Here is a 15,452-nt window from a genome sequence, read left to right on the forward strand (position 1 = left end):
AGATTGAATCTTTAGGGCTCTAGATACCAATTTGTTAGAGAAATAGTTTGTATTGGGATTGAATTGAGATAGAAGAGTTTAGAGTAAAAGAGAAGTAATTGGCATTAATGAAAAATGGTTATGTACAATGCTTTTATACTAGCTTCACTAGCAAGTAACCATAGTTCTAACTAACTAACTATAGTAGAGTAGTTATTAACAAACTCTTAACTAACTTTACAAACAAGCTAACAAACTAACAAACTAACATTTGAATTACTAACTCAATAGATTACGGAATAAGGTTGAGTCAAGTTACTGCTTGGTTATTCTAACATGATTGGGTTGGATGTGTTGATGATATGAGGAGCACATCAAGTTATTGGTTTACAATGGGTTCTGGAGTTTTTTCATAGTGTTAATAAAAACAATAATAATTAAGTCTCGTTGATTTAGGTATTACATAGTAAATGTTTTGCCTTTTTATTTTCCTTATGGTTGTATAAGTATCAGGATTTGCTTCTCAATAAAACATAAGCTTTTTTGCAGTCAGATACTTCTTAGTCATGTTTTTACAAACACTACATTCACTAAATAACCAACAATATTCTATCCGTTGTGCATATCTTTTATGGATATACGAACTGGATATGAGTAAAATTATCACCACATAATATTTTTTAAAAAAGATCAAGCATAATATAATTTTCTAAAATGATCCATATAGCAAAAGTTTTCCAAGATTATGCATATTATTCAATTCCCTTCTTGTGTTATAGCTAATATCTAACATCATATGGCTATCAACAACAGAAAATATCTAACTTCATATATTAATAATATATGTTTATCAACAAAAAAAATATCTACCATCATATATTACTCATGTATCTAACTTCATATATTATTATATGTTGTTGGTTCAAGTAATAGAATAAAAAAAGTAAGTTAAACTAGAAATTTGGTGAAGAAGAAGAACGAGTATGAAGACTAAAAAGACAAAAAGAAGCAAGAACGATAATAAGAGGGTAAATTGGCAACAAGTAATCATAAATTTGACACCGGTTATAAGAATGAATAGAAAAGAAAAACTAAATTTACTTTAAATAAATATTGTATTTTATTGGGTTGGATCATCTTATAGTATTCGTTACTAAAAAAATAATTTTATATTTTTATGTAACTCGCGGGCCGACCCACTCCGCTCCGTGCTCGCCCCGCTGTTTAAGCGAGTTCGGCGGAGCGGGCCAACTAAAGGGGTCGAGCTCAAAACTTAGGCTCAACCCGACAAAAATGACGGGTAAACGGGCCGGCCCGGCGAGTTGGATCTGTTTTGCCACTCCTACGTATACACGACAAAGCTCCTATTAAAAAATAAATAAACATATACCCATCAAACCTATTTTTTTATCATGTATTATTTATAACATTAATACTTAATAAAAAAAAAACAAATTGTAATTTGGATCTTAAAAAATTCATCCAAATTATGTGTAAAAAAAAATCATCCAAATTAAACTCCGATAAATTGGACCCGATAAAATCGTATTTTTTTAATTAGTCATCCAAAACCGAATCAAACTATAAGTAATTTTATCTTTACATGAATGATTTCTCAAAACTGATCCAAACCAAACCCCAAACACCCCGTGTGAGACCTTGATTACCATATTTCAAAACAAGCCAAAATTTCGAATATAGAAGATAATTTTTTTATTTCATCACAACAAATACAAACGTAGACGACAATTTTGTAAAAAAAAAATTGTAGACAACAATAAAACAGCCACAAAATTAAAGACATTCAAGAAACTATTAAATGAAAATAAGGGATTACCTTATTTGGGAAGACGCGGAAATTTGAATCTTAGATCAAGCCACAAAATTAAATTTCACAGTGATCTGCTCAAGCTATAGATCGAGGTTGGTTCGTGATGTGATCGACAAATGTGATGCTTCAAAACATCTGTCTAGTCGATTGTGTGGCAATGCCACGAAAAGTTGTCTGATGAGTTCGTGCGGCTGGTATGTGTATCTAGGAGGCTCGAACCCTAATTTTTTTCCGGAATGGTTGTGTTGAAGAAGGTTATTTATAGGACTCTCTTTAATTTATTTTTTGCATAATATTATTTAAGCTTAAATATGAAAACGGTCCCTACAATTATGCATTGTTTTGATTTTAGCCCTGTAAAAATAAAATTTTGATTTTAGTCCTCGTAAAATCTCAATTTTTTAAAAATAGTCCCTAAGCTAAATTTTTTGTTGACATGTCAAATTGTTGATGATGTGGCAGATGCTGACTGTGCTTACATGGCTTTAACCATTTCATTTTTAATTTAGAATTATTATTTTTATTTAACTTTTCAATTTCAAAATGCATTTTCATTTCTAATAAATGTTTTAAATTAATAAGAAAAGAGAGAAAAATTGTTGAAATTAGTAATTAAAAACTTGCCAATATTATTAAGAAATTTGATGAACATTGAGGAACAAAAAATATTATGAACTCTGTTCTTGAAATTGAAATCCAGATCATCTTATTCCTCAATCCTCACCATTTTCAAACCCATTTTTTAAGAAACAACTTTGCATAGTTCAGATCTGAGAAAAGCCTCGCTTCAACATCCTTCAACTTCATATTCATCTTTCAATGGAGGAAGATGCGTTCTGATCCTTCGTTCCCTTTTAATATCTATTTTTTAATTAATTTTGTTTTTATAAAAAATGAAAAATTAATTTTAAATTGAAAATTTAAATGAAAATATTACTATTAAAATATCCACATCAGCAAATAATCCTACTCAACATCTCTCACATCATCAATCATTTGACATCTCAACAAAAAATCTAGCTTAGGGACTATTTTAAAAGTTTTGAGATTTTGCAGGGACTAAAATCAAACTTTTATTTTTACAAGGGTTAAAATAAAAACAAGACATAATTGCTGGGACTGTTTTCATATTTAAGCTCATTATCTATACTATATACTTACTATATATAAAGAGGATACGCGAATTTTGGTTTGAAATTTTCATAATGCCAACAATATCCTTCAAAAATCTTTCATTAACAAACACATATTTTTTTAGCAGCAAATTTTTTTTATTAATGAATTCATCATAACATAAAGGCAATACATGTTTTTTTTTTGAGACATAAGTTCCGCGCCTGCCTGACCCGTTAATTCATTATAATAAAATTATATTACACATCACTCTCTTAAAAATACTTAAATTACATTAATTTTCCTATTATATTAAAATAAAATATATACACTCATCTCCTCTTAATTACAATTTTTTGATGTTGTGGTCCTTATAATAATAATTCTAGCTATCACATTTATTTTTGCTCTTTTGTTTTTTCTATGTTTTTTTCTTCTTCTTCATTTTCTCTCTATTTTCTTTAAGAGACAATTTTGTTTGAATGTTTTAAAGAATTTGTTTAAAAAAAAAAATTCTCTTGTATCCCCTTTAAAAAAAAAATTATCTTGTATCCCCACCCCAAATTTAGAATGTGTTGCTGGTTTTCATGAGTAACCTCAAACTTATAATGTTTTTAAGATAAGAGAATTAAAACTTCTACCTAACTTTAAAGAGGATAATCATATTTATTTTTCAGGTCTAGAGGCTTATAATGTGGTTTGTCAAAGAAAGAAAATGAATAATTTTTATGGCTCAAAGGGGCAAAGCAAAGGATAATACTACCTCCGTCCCAATTTGATTGACAAAGTTGACTGTTATGCACTATTCACATATGTTGTTTTGACCTTATTTTTCTACTAATAAACAAAAATAAATATTAGCATATAAGATGTTGTTTGATTCGTCTCGATGAGTATTTTTAAAATATCAAATTTTTATAATTTTTACTATTATACAATTAAAAATATTAATCCAAACCGGTACAATTACACTCCTAAGTATTACTATTGCCGATCTATTTTTTAGTCGAAATACATCGATCATTCCATTTATCTAAAAAATTAACTTTTTCTTATAGGCTTAACTATACATTTGGTCCCTTACGTTTATTTTAGGTTTCAATTTGGTCCCTTACGTTTAAAAAGTATCAATTTGGTCCCTTACGTTTATTTTAGGTTTCAAGTTGGTCCTTTCCGTCAATTTTGTCACATGTGGCAGTCAATTTGCATACGTGGACTGACACGTGGCACTTGGACACGCTGACACGTGTACTATTCAAACGGTGTTAGTGACAAAACTAACGGAAAGGACTAACTTGAAACTTAAAATAAACGTAAGGGACCAAATTGATACTTTTTAAACGTAAGGGACCAAATTGAAACCTAAAATAAACGTAAGGGACCAAATGTGTAGTTAAACCTTTCTTATATTAAGGGTCAGAGGGAATATAATTATTAAAGAAAAGTGTAATTATTAAAGAGAGAAAATATGACTTTTATTTAATTGTCATTAAAAACATTGATGACTTCTTTTTTTTGTTACAAAAAAACATTGATGACTTACTTGATAGTCGTGATAGAAATAATAATTAGAGTTTGACAAAAAAAAAAGAAATAATAATGATCAGGCAAAAAATATAGCTGTAAAATACTCCTTCTGGTTATATTTTTTGCCATAAAAAACTACTTACACGGTATTTAAGGAATTTAGTTAAGTGAAGTTAATTTTCTTGATTTAATATAAAACATGAATAAATTTATTATATTGCCCTTTATAAATAAGTTTTTTTCTTGGAAATCACATACACCTTTTGGAAAGTAAAATGGAATAAATACTTAAAGAAAAATAGTATAATTAAATAAGGGTATATTAAAAATAACAGTATTAATTAGTTAAACGTAATTAACTTTTGCTTATAATAGTGACCAAAACTTGAAGTGTTTTTTTCCTTATAAATGTGACGGGAGGGAGCATTGCATTAAAATTGAGTAGGTCAAATATTTTGAGTGAAATTTTTATTCTATTTGGATCATTTATTTTGTGACACACGGACTCAAGAAAGCATAACAATGTACTCCCTCCTACCTCTTTCGTAAGCAAATATACTCATTTTTGCAGACTTATTAAGAAGTTACTTTTTTGTCTTGGTTTTATGTAATTTCTATTACAATTCTTAAAATGACCTTAAATTTGCATTGTAACTCTACCATCATTTTAAAAAGCAGAACAATTAATAATGGTAATTTTGGAAGAATGACATTAAATAAACTTGATTTTAGTAATTTTTACTTATATTTAAGGCCAAATTTTTTTGTTGATTTTTGTTTATAAATAAGGTCGAACAAATAAGGTCGAACAGAGTATCAGCTATTTGATCATAATAACGTGTTAACATAGTCATATATCAATTCGTAAACTTTTCCCAAAATTATTTTGCTTCTATGGCCAAACAAAGCTTGCATAATTTTTGAATGTGTGGGAACAAGCCAAAACAGATAACTTTGTTCTCATCTTCTTTCACTTGAAACCTGGAAAAGCATTTAATGGATGTAGCTTACTCACACTCTCAATTCTTTACATTCTGACACATCTTCTCTTCTCTTACTTACTCATCACGTCACTCACTTTAACCATTTCTTTGCAATTGAAATGCATGCAGAATTACTAATTAAGAATTATCATAACAAAAAATTTCAACAAACATTGGTGAAGAACATGTTACTACTACTACTACACCAGAAGAATCTTCATCTGTTCCAAAGCTAGAAAATTTGAAAAAAGTTTCAATCATACCTCTAATTTTCTTAATCTTTTATGAGGTATCAGGAGGACCATTTGGTGTAGAAGACACAGTAAGAGCAGCAGGTCCATTGTTGTCTCTTGTTGGTTTCTTAGTATTTCCACTCATTTGGAGTGTTCCTGAAGCATTAATAACTGCAGAAATGGGTACAATGTTTCCTGAAAATGGTGGCTATGTTGTTTGGGTTTCATCTGCATTAGGCCCATTTTGGGGTTTCCAACTTGGTTGGATGAAATGGCTTAGTGGTGTAATTGACAATGCTTTATACCCAGTTTTGTTTCTAGATTATCTTAAATCAGCTATTCCTGTTATAGGTAATGGTTTTCCAAGGATTATTGCTGTTTTAGTTTTAACTTTGGCTCTTACTTATATGAATTATAGAGGTTTAACAATTGTGGGTTGGGCTGCAATTTTATTGGGAATTTTTTCATTACTTCCTTTTGTTGTTATGGGATTAATTTCAATTCCTAGAATAAAACCAAAAAGATGGGTGATAATGGATTTGAAGAGTGTTAATTGGGGTTTATATTTGAACACATTGTTTTGGAATTTGAATTATTGGGATTCTGTTAGTACTCTTGCAGGAGAGGTTAATAATCCTGGTAAAACACTTCCAAAAGCACTTTTTTATGCTGTTATTTTGGTTGTTTTGGGGTATTTTTTACCTCTTTTAGTTGGAACTGGTGCTATTGAAGTTAATAGAGAATTATGGAGTGATGGTTACTTTTCAGAAGTTGGTAGAGTTATAGGAGGTGTTTGGTTAAGAACATGGGTTCAAGTTTCATCTGCATTATCAAATATGGGAATGTTTGTAGCTGAAATGAGTAGTGATTCATTTCAGCTTTTGGGAATGGCTGAAAGAGGTATGCTTCCTGCATTCTTTGCTAAAAGGTCACGTTACGGAACACCTCTTATCGGTATTTTGTTCTCGGCTTCTGGTGTGATTTTGCTTTCATGGTTGAGTTTTCAAGAAATTGTTGCTGCTGAAAATTTCTTATACTGTTTTGGTATGCTTATGGAGTTTGTTGCATTTGTTAAATTGAGGATGAAATTTCCAAATGTTTCTAGGCCTTATAAAATACCTGTTGGAAAAATTGGAGCAGTGTTGATGTGTTTGGTTCCAACATTACTAATATTTGTGGTTTTAGCTCTTGCTACTTTGAAGGTATTTGTCATAAGTATCTCAGCTGTTATAATGGGACTTCTATTGCAACCTTGTTTGAAATATATGGAGAAAAAAAGATGGTTAAGGTTTTCTGTTAATCCTGATCTTCCTGATATTTATGCTTCTTAGAAGAACTTGTATAATTAATTTGTATATTTATATCATAAAGCATTGACAAAATTCATCTCAATGTGGATGTCACTGTCAACTTTTCACAATAAGAAAATTATGACTTCAAATTCAAAGGCTAATTTTACCATGCATGTCTACTTGTTTGTTTTATCCTTCATATGTTTATTTTCCAGCTAATCTTGTTTTATCCTACTTTTGGTGAATGAAATATGCTCAAGTTTAAGAAAGCATGGAACACACAACCCCCCACATCTACTCACTTCTCTATCTAGTGATACAAAACTGTATAACCAAAGCCATAAAACCTATAAACTCAAAGGTCTAACCAAACTCATAAGCCTTAATTAAGGCTTTTTAACTATAAAAGACAACAGAGAACCAAAGCATTAGAGATAATGTGGGGTACCAAGTAAACTCCACTCCTTATAACTCCGGCGGACAGTCAAATCCGTCTCAATTCGGGAATGTTGACGGTGACAAGAAGTTTGCAAGGAACGCTTTCAAGGTCCTCAAGGATATGCGAGCACTATGAAACTGTTAGATAATAAAATATTGGGCTTATGCAATTGGACCCATTAGGTTTATAGTCTATTAGGTTTTGCTATATAATCTCTTGTAACTCTATTTTATCAAGCCAATGCAATTCTATATTATGTAACCCTAGTTGCTTCCTTTGTTATTATCTTAGTTTGTATCTTTGATTCTAACATGGTATCGAGAGCAACGTTCGATCCGCCTTGAACGGTTCGTCGCTTCCGCCGCTTGTGTTCCCAAAAAGTTTGGGGATGTTTTTTGTTTTGTTTCTTATGATCGATTGATTGAATGATTGTCTATGTTGTTGTGCTTCCACTTCAAAAAGGGAGATCTGAAGGTTGTCGTTTACTGCAGTAGGATTTGTAAAGGTTGTAGGAAAATAAAAGCACCGCTTGCAATTAAGGAAGAGTTGGAATTTGTTTAAAGTCATTGTTTTGGGATTATTTAGATTGAAAGATAGTTGATTTCCCTTTGAGATGTTGAGTACGATAAGAGAAAATTGTAAGAGATTGTTCCTATGTTTGATTGTCGATTGCTGCATCTCTTTGATCGGTAGCAGTTTCTTCGAGGGCAACAATAAAAAGAAATACGTGTGTTTGATGCTGTTTAGATTTCCGGTTTGGTTGCTATCTTCCGGGTATTGTCTTGATTGGTTCTTCAATGCAGTGGTTCTTTTGATGAAGGTTTTCCAAGGTAAATTGTTTTGGTGTTTGAGTTAGTAAATATGAAGAAGAAAAAAAAATGTCAATTTGTTAATTGTTGGGCTGCAGTTTTTATTTGTTGATCGGTCAAGGTTTCAATTTAATGAGTATTAGTTGGTTACTAAGTTTAATTTGGTCCTGTGTTGCAAGTGATGGCACATGATAGTTTTGGTCATTCTGTTGACATCAATGAGTTACGTGTCTTGGAAAATCTTGTTTCCTTTGTATCAGTTTGGTTTAATTTGGTTTCTTTGGATTGATTGTCTCTCTCTCTATTGGTCTTTCTTGTTTGATTGTCTCTTCTCTCTATTGTTTCTTCTGGTCGATTGCACTTCTCCCTCTATTGGTTCTGATGGATTGCATTGCATTTCTCCCTATTTGGTTTCTTCTGTTTGATTGCCTCTGTCTGAATTTTGTATGATTGCACTCGCTGTTGATTTTCTTATTGCCCGATTTTCTTCTGTCTGATTGATCTTCCCTCCCTATTGGTTCTTTTGTTTGGATTGCTCCTCTCTATCTGTTCTTCTATTTTGGTTGCTTCTCTTTCCATTGACTGATTCTTTTGTTTGGTGGTTTGGTTCTTCCTTATGTTGGTTTGGATTAGTTTGTACTTTGTATGATTTGGTTTAGTTTGGATTGGAACAATTTGGTTTGACAAAGTTTGGATTTGTTGGATTGGTTTGGATATGGTTAGCTTGGATTGCGTTGGATGATGAATTGGTTTGATTTGGTTTGTCTCTCTTTGATGATCTATTTGGATGCTTCTATCGGATGATTTCTCTCTTTGGATGCTACTTCTCTCTAGGATGATTACTCACTTTGGTTGCTTCTCTCAATTGGTTAGTTATTAGTTGGGTTGGTTGATTTTCTGGGTTAATTTTGTAACAAGCTTAAAGCTTAGTAAGCTTTAACTTGAGGGGTGATGTTAGAAGTTTATTTTATTTGATAGTTTATTTTATTTTCGTATTTTGTTTGACAAACTCACGATGCTTCTTGTTGATGCATCATGAGTTTGAGGGTAGGTGTTAGATAATAAAATATTGGGCTTATGCAATTGGACCCATTAGGTTTATAGTCCATTAGGTTTTGCTATATAATCTCTTGTAACTCTATTTTATCAAGCCAATGCAATTCTATATTATGTAACCCTAGTTGCTTCCTTTGTTATTATCTTAGTTTGTATCTTTGATTCTAACAGAAACTAGGTATGCCCTCTGCTTTTACACAATTTCTTTTTTTTTTTTTTTTTTGAATAAGCAAATTTTATTAAGGTGAAATCTTTGCACAAGGAGTACAACAGAAATCCCTAAAAGAAAGGTACAGAGGGAGAACACAAAAGCAGGAGAAAAAATAGGTCAACACAGTTATAAACTGTATCGAGTTATCTTTGAAGTTATAGATCGAGTTATTAAATCATTTGCATTTTTGCGTTCTACATGTTTCATAAAATGTATCTTTGTGATGGATAGTATATTATCCTAAAAAAATCTATATTTTTAGTCGCCACGTTTTTGTTGTTTTCAACATTGGTCCCTATTGTGAAATTTTGGTTGACTGAATAGATAGAATTGTCACATAAATGTCACACTCAAAGAGTAAGCATTAAATGAGTCTGTGTGACGTTTCCCGTCTATCCAGTCAACCAACATTAAATGAGTCCGTGTGACATTTATGTGTCATTTTTCGTCTATCCAGTCAGCCAAAATTTCACAGTAGAGACCAATGTTGGAAACGACAAAAACGTGGGGATTAAAAATATAATAAAAAAGTGTAGGAACTTTATTAAAAGTCCGCAAAAATGTAGGGACTAAAAACAGAGTTAAGATCCTCTCCATTTCCTATTATTTTCATTCCCTCCATTATTATATAGTTTTGGTAAATAAAAAAAAAACATATTTAACCCTATTTGTTATTAGATCTTTTGATTGCAACGAGAAGACATGAAATAAATTGAAAGATAATATATATATATATATATATATATATATATATATATATATATATATATTTTATGGAGATTGAAAGATAATATATATTTGTATATAAAATAAATAGTGTGATTTTAGTGTTAGTAGAATTGGGTCATTCATATAGCTATGTCATATAAGATTAAATAAAGAAAATATAAAATATGTATTTTTTAACTTTGTCTGCTTCATGATTCATGTTTTTTTAGATAAATAAATTGATATTGTATTTTTTTGGGTTAATTTCAGCTTGATGATCTGATTTTTTTTTTACCTAAATAAATTATAAAATCATTTTTTAAGGTCAATTTGACCCCAACAACTTGTTAATCCTATGATATTCATGAAAAGTCATTTCAACCGTGATAGCTTGATAATCCTATGACATATTCAAGAAAAGCATTAAACATTGTAAACACTAAAGTCTAAAATATTGTGTTTGTATTTGTGAGGAAAGTTTTATGGAGCTCAATTCAATGGACTATTTTGGAGATGAGTTGAACGAGCCAGTGAGTCCCACAGGACAATGCTTGGACAACACTTCTCTATGCTTGTATATTCTTGCATTCTTAGAATTTCAAGTTCCAATCCATAACTTGCCAATTGTTTCATTGGTTGAAGATGCATTTCTTTCCATCCCTCACTTCACTTCTATAATGGTTCTCCCTTCACCTCTCTCTGAAAAAATATGCAAGTTTATAAAATTAATGTATATAATATAGATCTTCATGCCAATCGTTTGCGAGACTCGTGAATTTAACCAATAAAATAGTGTGTTGAAAAGTATATACTATAGATTTTGTTTTTCTTTTTTTACCACCAGTATCACGTCCACCGGACCGCCTAATCTGGTTTAGGGGTCAATTATGACATCAAGTTGTTTCAGCCCCCTCCCGATCGCAGTTGCGGGGGATCGAACCGTGGTTCTCCCTACTAAGTCCACCGTCAATCACCACTGGACCAAATAACGATTGGTTGCTATAGAATGTGTTTGCTAGCATTATTATTTACAATAAGCTTCCCTTAAAATGAATGTATGCATTTTTATGGTTTTGTAACATTTTTAATGTTTGAGAGCACAGGTTGATGATGAAAGAGGAGTGAAAAGATGGAAACGAGTTGAAGTGAAGTTAGAGGAACATATCACTGAACCCAAATTCACTGATAATGGCATACCAGTTGATTCATATGACAAGCATTTTGCTGATTACATATCAAAGATGGCAATGGAGAATTTACCACAAACAAAGCCATTATGGCAAGTTCATGTAATCAAATACGCGACAAGCAATGCAGCCGGAACATTGGTGTTCAAATTTCACCATGCAATTGGAGATGGTTACAATCTTATGGGTGTAATTCTTTCTAGCTTACAAAGAGCTGATCATCCTTCTCTCCCTTTGTCCTTTCCATCACTCAAGTCATCGAAACCAAAAAATATTAGCAGATTCATTCTTGAGAAAATGCCTCAGTTTCTCTCCATGCCTTTCACTTTTGTATCCGATTTTGGATGGACTCTTCTAAAAAGTACATTAGTTGAAGATGATAAAACACCAATAAAGTCAGGAGTTGAAGCTGTTGAGTTTCGGCCGTTCAAGTTATCAAATGTCACATTTTCAATGGATCATATCAAAGAAATTAAGTCTAATCTTGGAGTGGTAATATTTTTTCAATATATTGTTTTCTCCTACAAATATACTGAATCTTGTTTTAAATTAATCTAAACTTCAAAGGTTATTTAGTTTTTATTTATATAAAGTATCTGTTTAGTATGAGAAAACATTATATGTCCTAATTAATTACTTTTCCATTGCATTCATAAATGATGCGATTACTGGAAATATTGCAGACTATAAATGATGCAATTACTGGAATAATCTTCTATGGGATTAGGCTTTACATGCAAAATATTGACTATAAATCAAGAGCATTAAATTCAACTGCATTGGTGATAGCAAACACAAGGCACATTAAAGATTACCAAAGAGTGCAAGATATGTTAAAGACTACAAAGGGTTCTTGGGGTAACCATATTACTTACTATCACGTGTCAGTGCCGAAATTACAGGACATCCCAATTTCAAATCCAGTCCAATTTATCAACGAAGCACACACTTCAATCAAGAGACAGAAAAATTCCTTTGCTCCTCCTTTGATTACAAAGCTTCTCAGGATGAAGAATAAGCTTGAAGGCCCTGAGGTGAGTTACACAATGACATAAGGATTTGTCTACTTCACTTGCATTTGTTTTTTTGGTGCATAGGAAAATAAGAACAAAGGGAAAAAAAACAATGTAAATACCTTCTTCACTAATATGTTCTTATTAATCACATTTTTTAAGTAAGATGTTGTATTCGAGTACCGTAAATTTAGGGCTTGTAGGTTGAAGAATGTGACAAGAGTTCTTTAATTGTGGTGGTGGCATGGTAGAAGATGAAGAATTGGAGAATGAATTTTCACATTTCTAAATTTTAAATTTGGTCCCTACCCTAGACAAATTTATTTTCTGTCCCTATTATTTGAATGAATTTTGGTTTTCGTCCATGTAATTTCAGCGAATTTTTGATCAGTGGTCCAATCAGCAAATTCTCGCTATGTCAGCATTTTTCTGTGACATGGCCAGATTAAGAACTAAAACGAAAGGAATCTGAGATTACAGGGGCAAATTGACATAAGTTTTTTTAGATAGTTTTGTCTTAAAGTTGACACTCCCAGTCCCACTTGACTCAAATTAGTTGGGGCTGGAAATTTTGTATATAAATAAGCGCTTATTTCAACCATTTATGTTGGAATTGGTTATGTACTTATTTTTATTTTTTATTTTGATAATGTTATATAGGCTTTGGCTAAACATATCCATGGAACAATGAGAAAATCAAGCTTACTGATCTCAAACGTAGCTGGACCAATTGAGCAAATGGCTTGGGCAAATCATCCTATAGGAGGCTTCTTCTTTACATTGTCTGGCATTCCTCAGGTAACTCAACTCCCTTCCTCTTTCATTCTAAGATATACGAAATTTGGTTTGTCGTATTTCAGTAATGCAACATAATTTTAATGAAAAGTGCAGAGTCTTGTCATTACAGTAATGAGCTATATGGGAATGCTAAGAGTGACCACTGCAACAGAAGAAGGGTTCATAGACGAGCAAAAGTTAATGCGTTACCTGAACAGTGCGTTTGAGATAATACGTCACGAATCAATTGCTAAGGAGAATACTCCATAATGGAACAAATTTTGTAAGGTATCATGTAATCCATTGTTTAAGGACATGGAAGTGTGGGATCATATACTATAAGAAATTTTTCATATACCAACGGCTGTTTATATGGACGGTAAATAAAACTATTGGTATAAGCAACGTATACCAAGGAACACTTAAAGACCGTTTTGTAAGAAATATTGGCCGTGACTTTTCATTCATCATATTAGTGTTATATATACATCAAGCATATCCCTAATAATTCGTTTATATTAATGAGTAATCATTTACCATAACTACTAATAATATTCTTTCTATATTTACATAGTCTAATATGTTTGTATGAGTGTGTTTTATACTATGAAGCGTTTTATACTATGAAGCACGAACTCTGATACGGACACCGCGACACGACACCGACACGGACACCGCGACACCGCTACATTTTTATAAAATATATAAATTGAGAATCAAAATATATACATTTCAATCCCTCATTGATCAATATTGTAAAGAAAAAATAATTTTTTTTGGGACACTTGTCTGGCACATGTCGTGTGAGTTTCTTACGGGTGTTGGACACCGATCAAAGGAATGTCACTGTGTCAAAGTAAAGAAAAAATTGACTTTTTTGGACACCGGTCTGACCTATCCGACACGTGTCGTACGAGTGTCGGACACCACGACACGTCTAATCATAGAGGTGCGGGTGTTTCATAAGTTTTATATACCATCAACAATCAACACTGAATTTTATCGCTAGGAACATGCACAGTTATCTTCATTGGTATAGGCACTGTATAGTAAAACAATCTATTGAAAGAAGAATTGATTAATGTTATATTTTTTTTCCAATAAAAATAACACTAAATGATATTCTACAAAGAAAAATTGTATTCTATAAAAAATTGACCCTTCAGTCCAATTTTTCTTTCTTGAAGCTTCCTTCTCTCTATGCTATCTGTTCTTTAAAAAAAAACTATATGTTCTTTAAAACAAAATGAAGTTACCCCAAATTTCATTTTGTTTCCCCACCTCTCTGGTCAGTTCCATTCCATAAAGAACACAATCCTTGTCTTTAGTAACTTCTTCCAAAACGAATTTATAGGATCTTGCATATCATAACAAAAAAGAAGTTTTATGGGGGACATGGATGTTGGTCATGGTGGTTTCAAGGTTTGAGATTTGAAAGAGAAAGAACTTTTTTTTTTTTTGAAATTAAAGACAGAGAGAGAAAATTGATTGAAGGCTTGAAGGTGTGGAGAGCCGGTTGCCTGTTTTACTGATTGACAAGTAGTGTGACGTGACACCGTAAATTGGGCGTGTGTAAAAGCGTTTGACGGTAGCATAGCATTCCTCGTGGGGAATGGATTCTCTAATCAAGAGAGAGAAACATATAAAAATTTAGAGAATATGAATTTAGATGGTGTTAGATCAGTGTTTTAAAAACCGGACCGGACCGGCCGGTCGAACCGGTTGAACCGGAAACCGGAGGTAAACCGGTCTGGTCTGATTGTTGGACCGGACATGCTAATGAACCGGTGGAAACCGGAATGAACCGGTGGAAACCGGAAAAACCGGTGAACCGGCGGTTTTTTGAACCGGCCGGTTTATTTGCGGGCAGATTTTTTAAATTTTTTTTATGCTTTTTTTTTTTACGTTTTTTTTTTTTCTTTCTTTTGTACGCATTTTTTTTTTTTTTTGTTACGGTAAACAACAAGCAGAACGGATGAAATTGTTTTGAAACGAAACAAATTTCACTTGATATCCAAAGCATAACAAGAACTAACATTGGATAGGGCAAAACTAATAACAATAGAAAAGAAACAAATGCTTGCTCAAAATTATTAACCCATTTGAATATTCCAAGAAGAAAGTAACAATATCATCCCATGAACTGAAATCCATAGATCAATCACCGAAAAGGTCTAACCTTGGCTAACAAAATCAATATTAGGCATGTTTGAAAGAAGAAAAAAAAAATCAGTAAGATGAAAGAAAGACAGAGAGAGAGAGAGAAAAGAAGAAAGAAAAGAAAGAACAAAGAT

The 15,452-nt window shown here is 31.9% G+C and overlaps 2 pseudogenes; both read left to right on the forward strand.

Annotated features, from left to right (window-relative positions):
- Window positions 1-1,272: 1,272 nt before the first annotated feature.
- Window positions 1,273-7,015, forward strand: LOC123891908 (annotated as a pseudogene).
- A 3,586-nt stretch (window positions 7,016-10,601) lies between these two features.
- LOC123890451 lies at window positions 10,602-13,707 on the forward strand (annotated as a pseudogene).
- Window positions 13,708-15,452: the final 1,745 nt, after the last annotated feature.

Source organism: Trifolium pratense, linkage group LG6 (genome assembly GCF_020283565.1).
Source record: "Trifolium pratense cultivar HEN17-A07 linkage group LG6, ARS_RC_1.1, whole genome shotgun sequence".
Classification (NCBI taxonomy): Eukaryota; Viridiplantae; Streptophyta; class Magnoliopsida; order Fabales; family Fabaceae; genus Trifolium; species Trifolium pratense.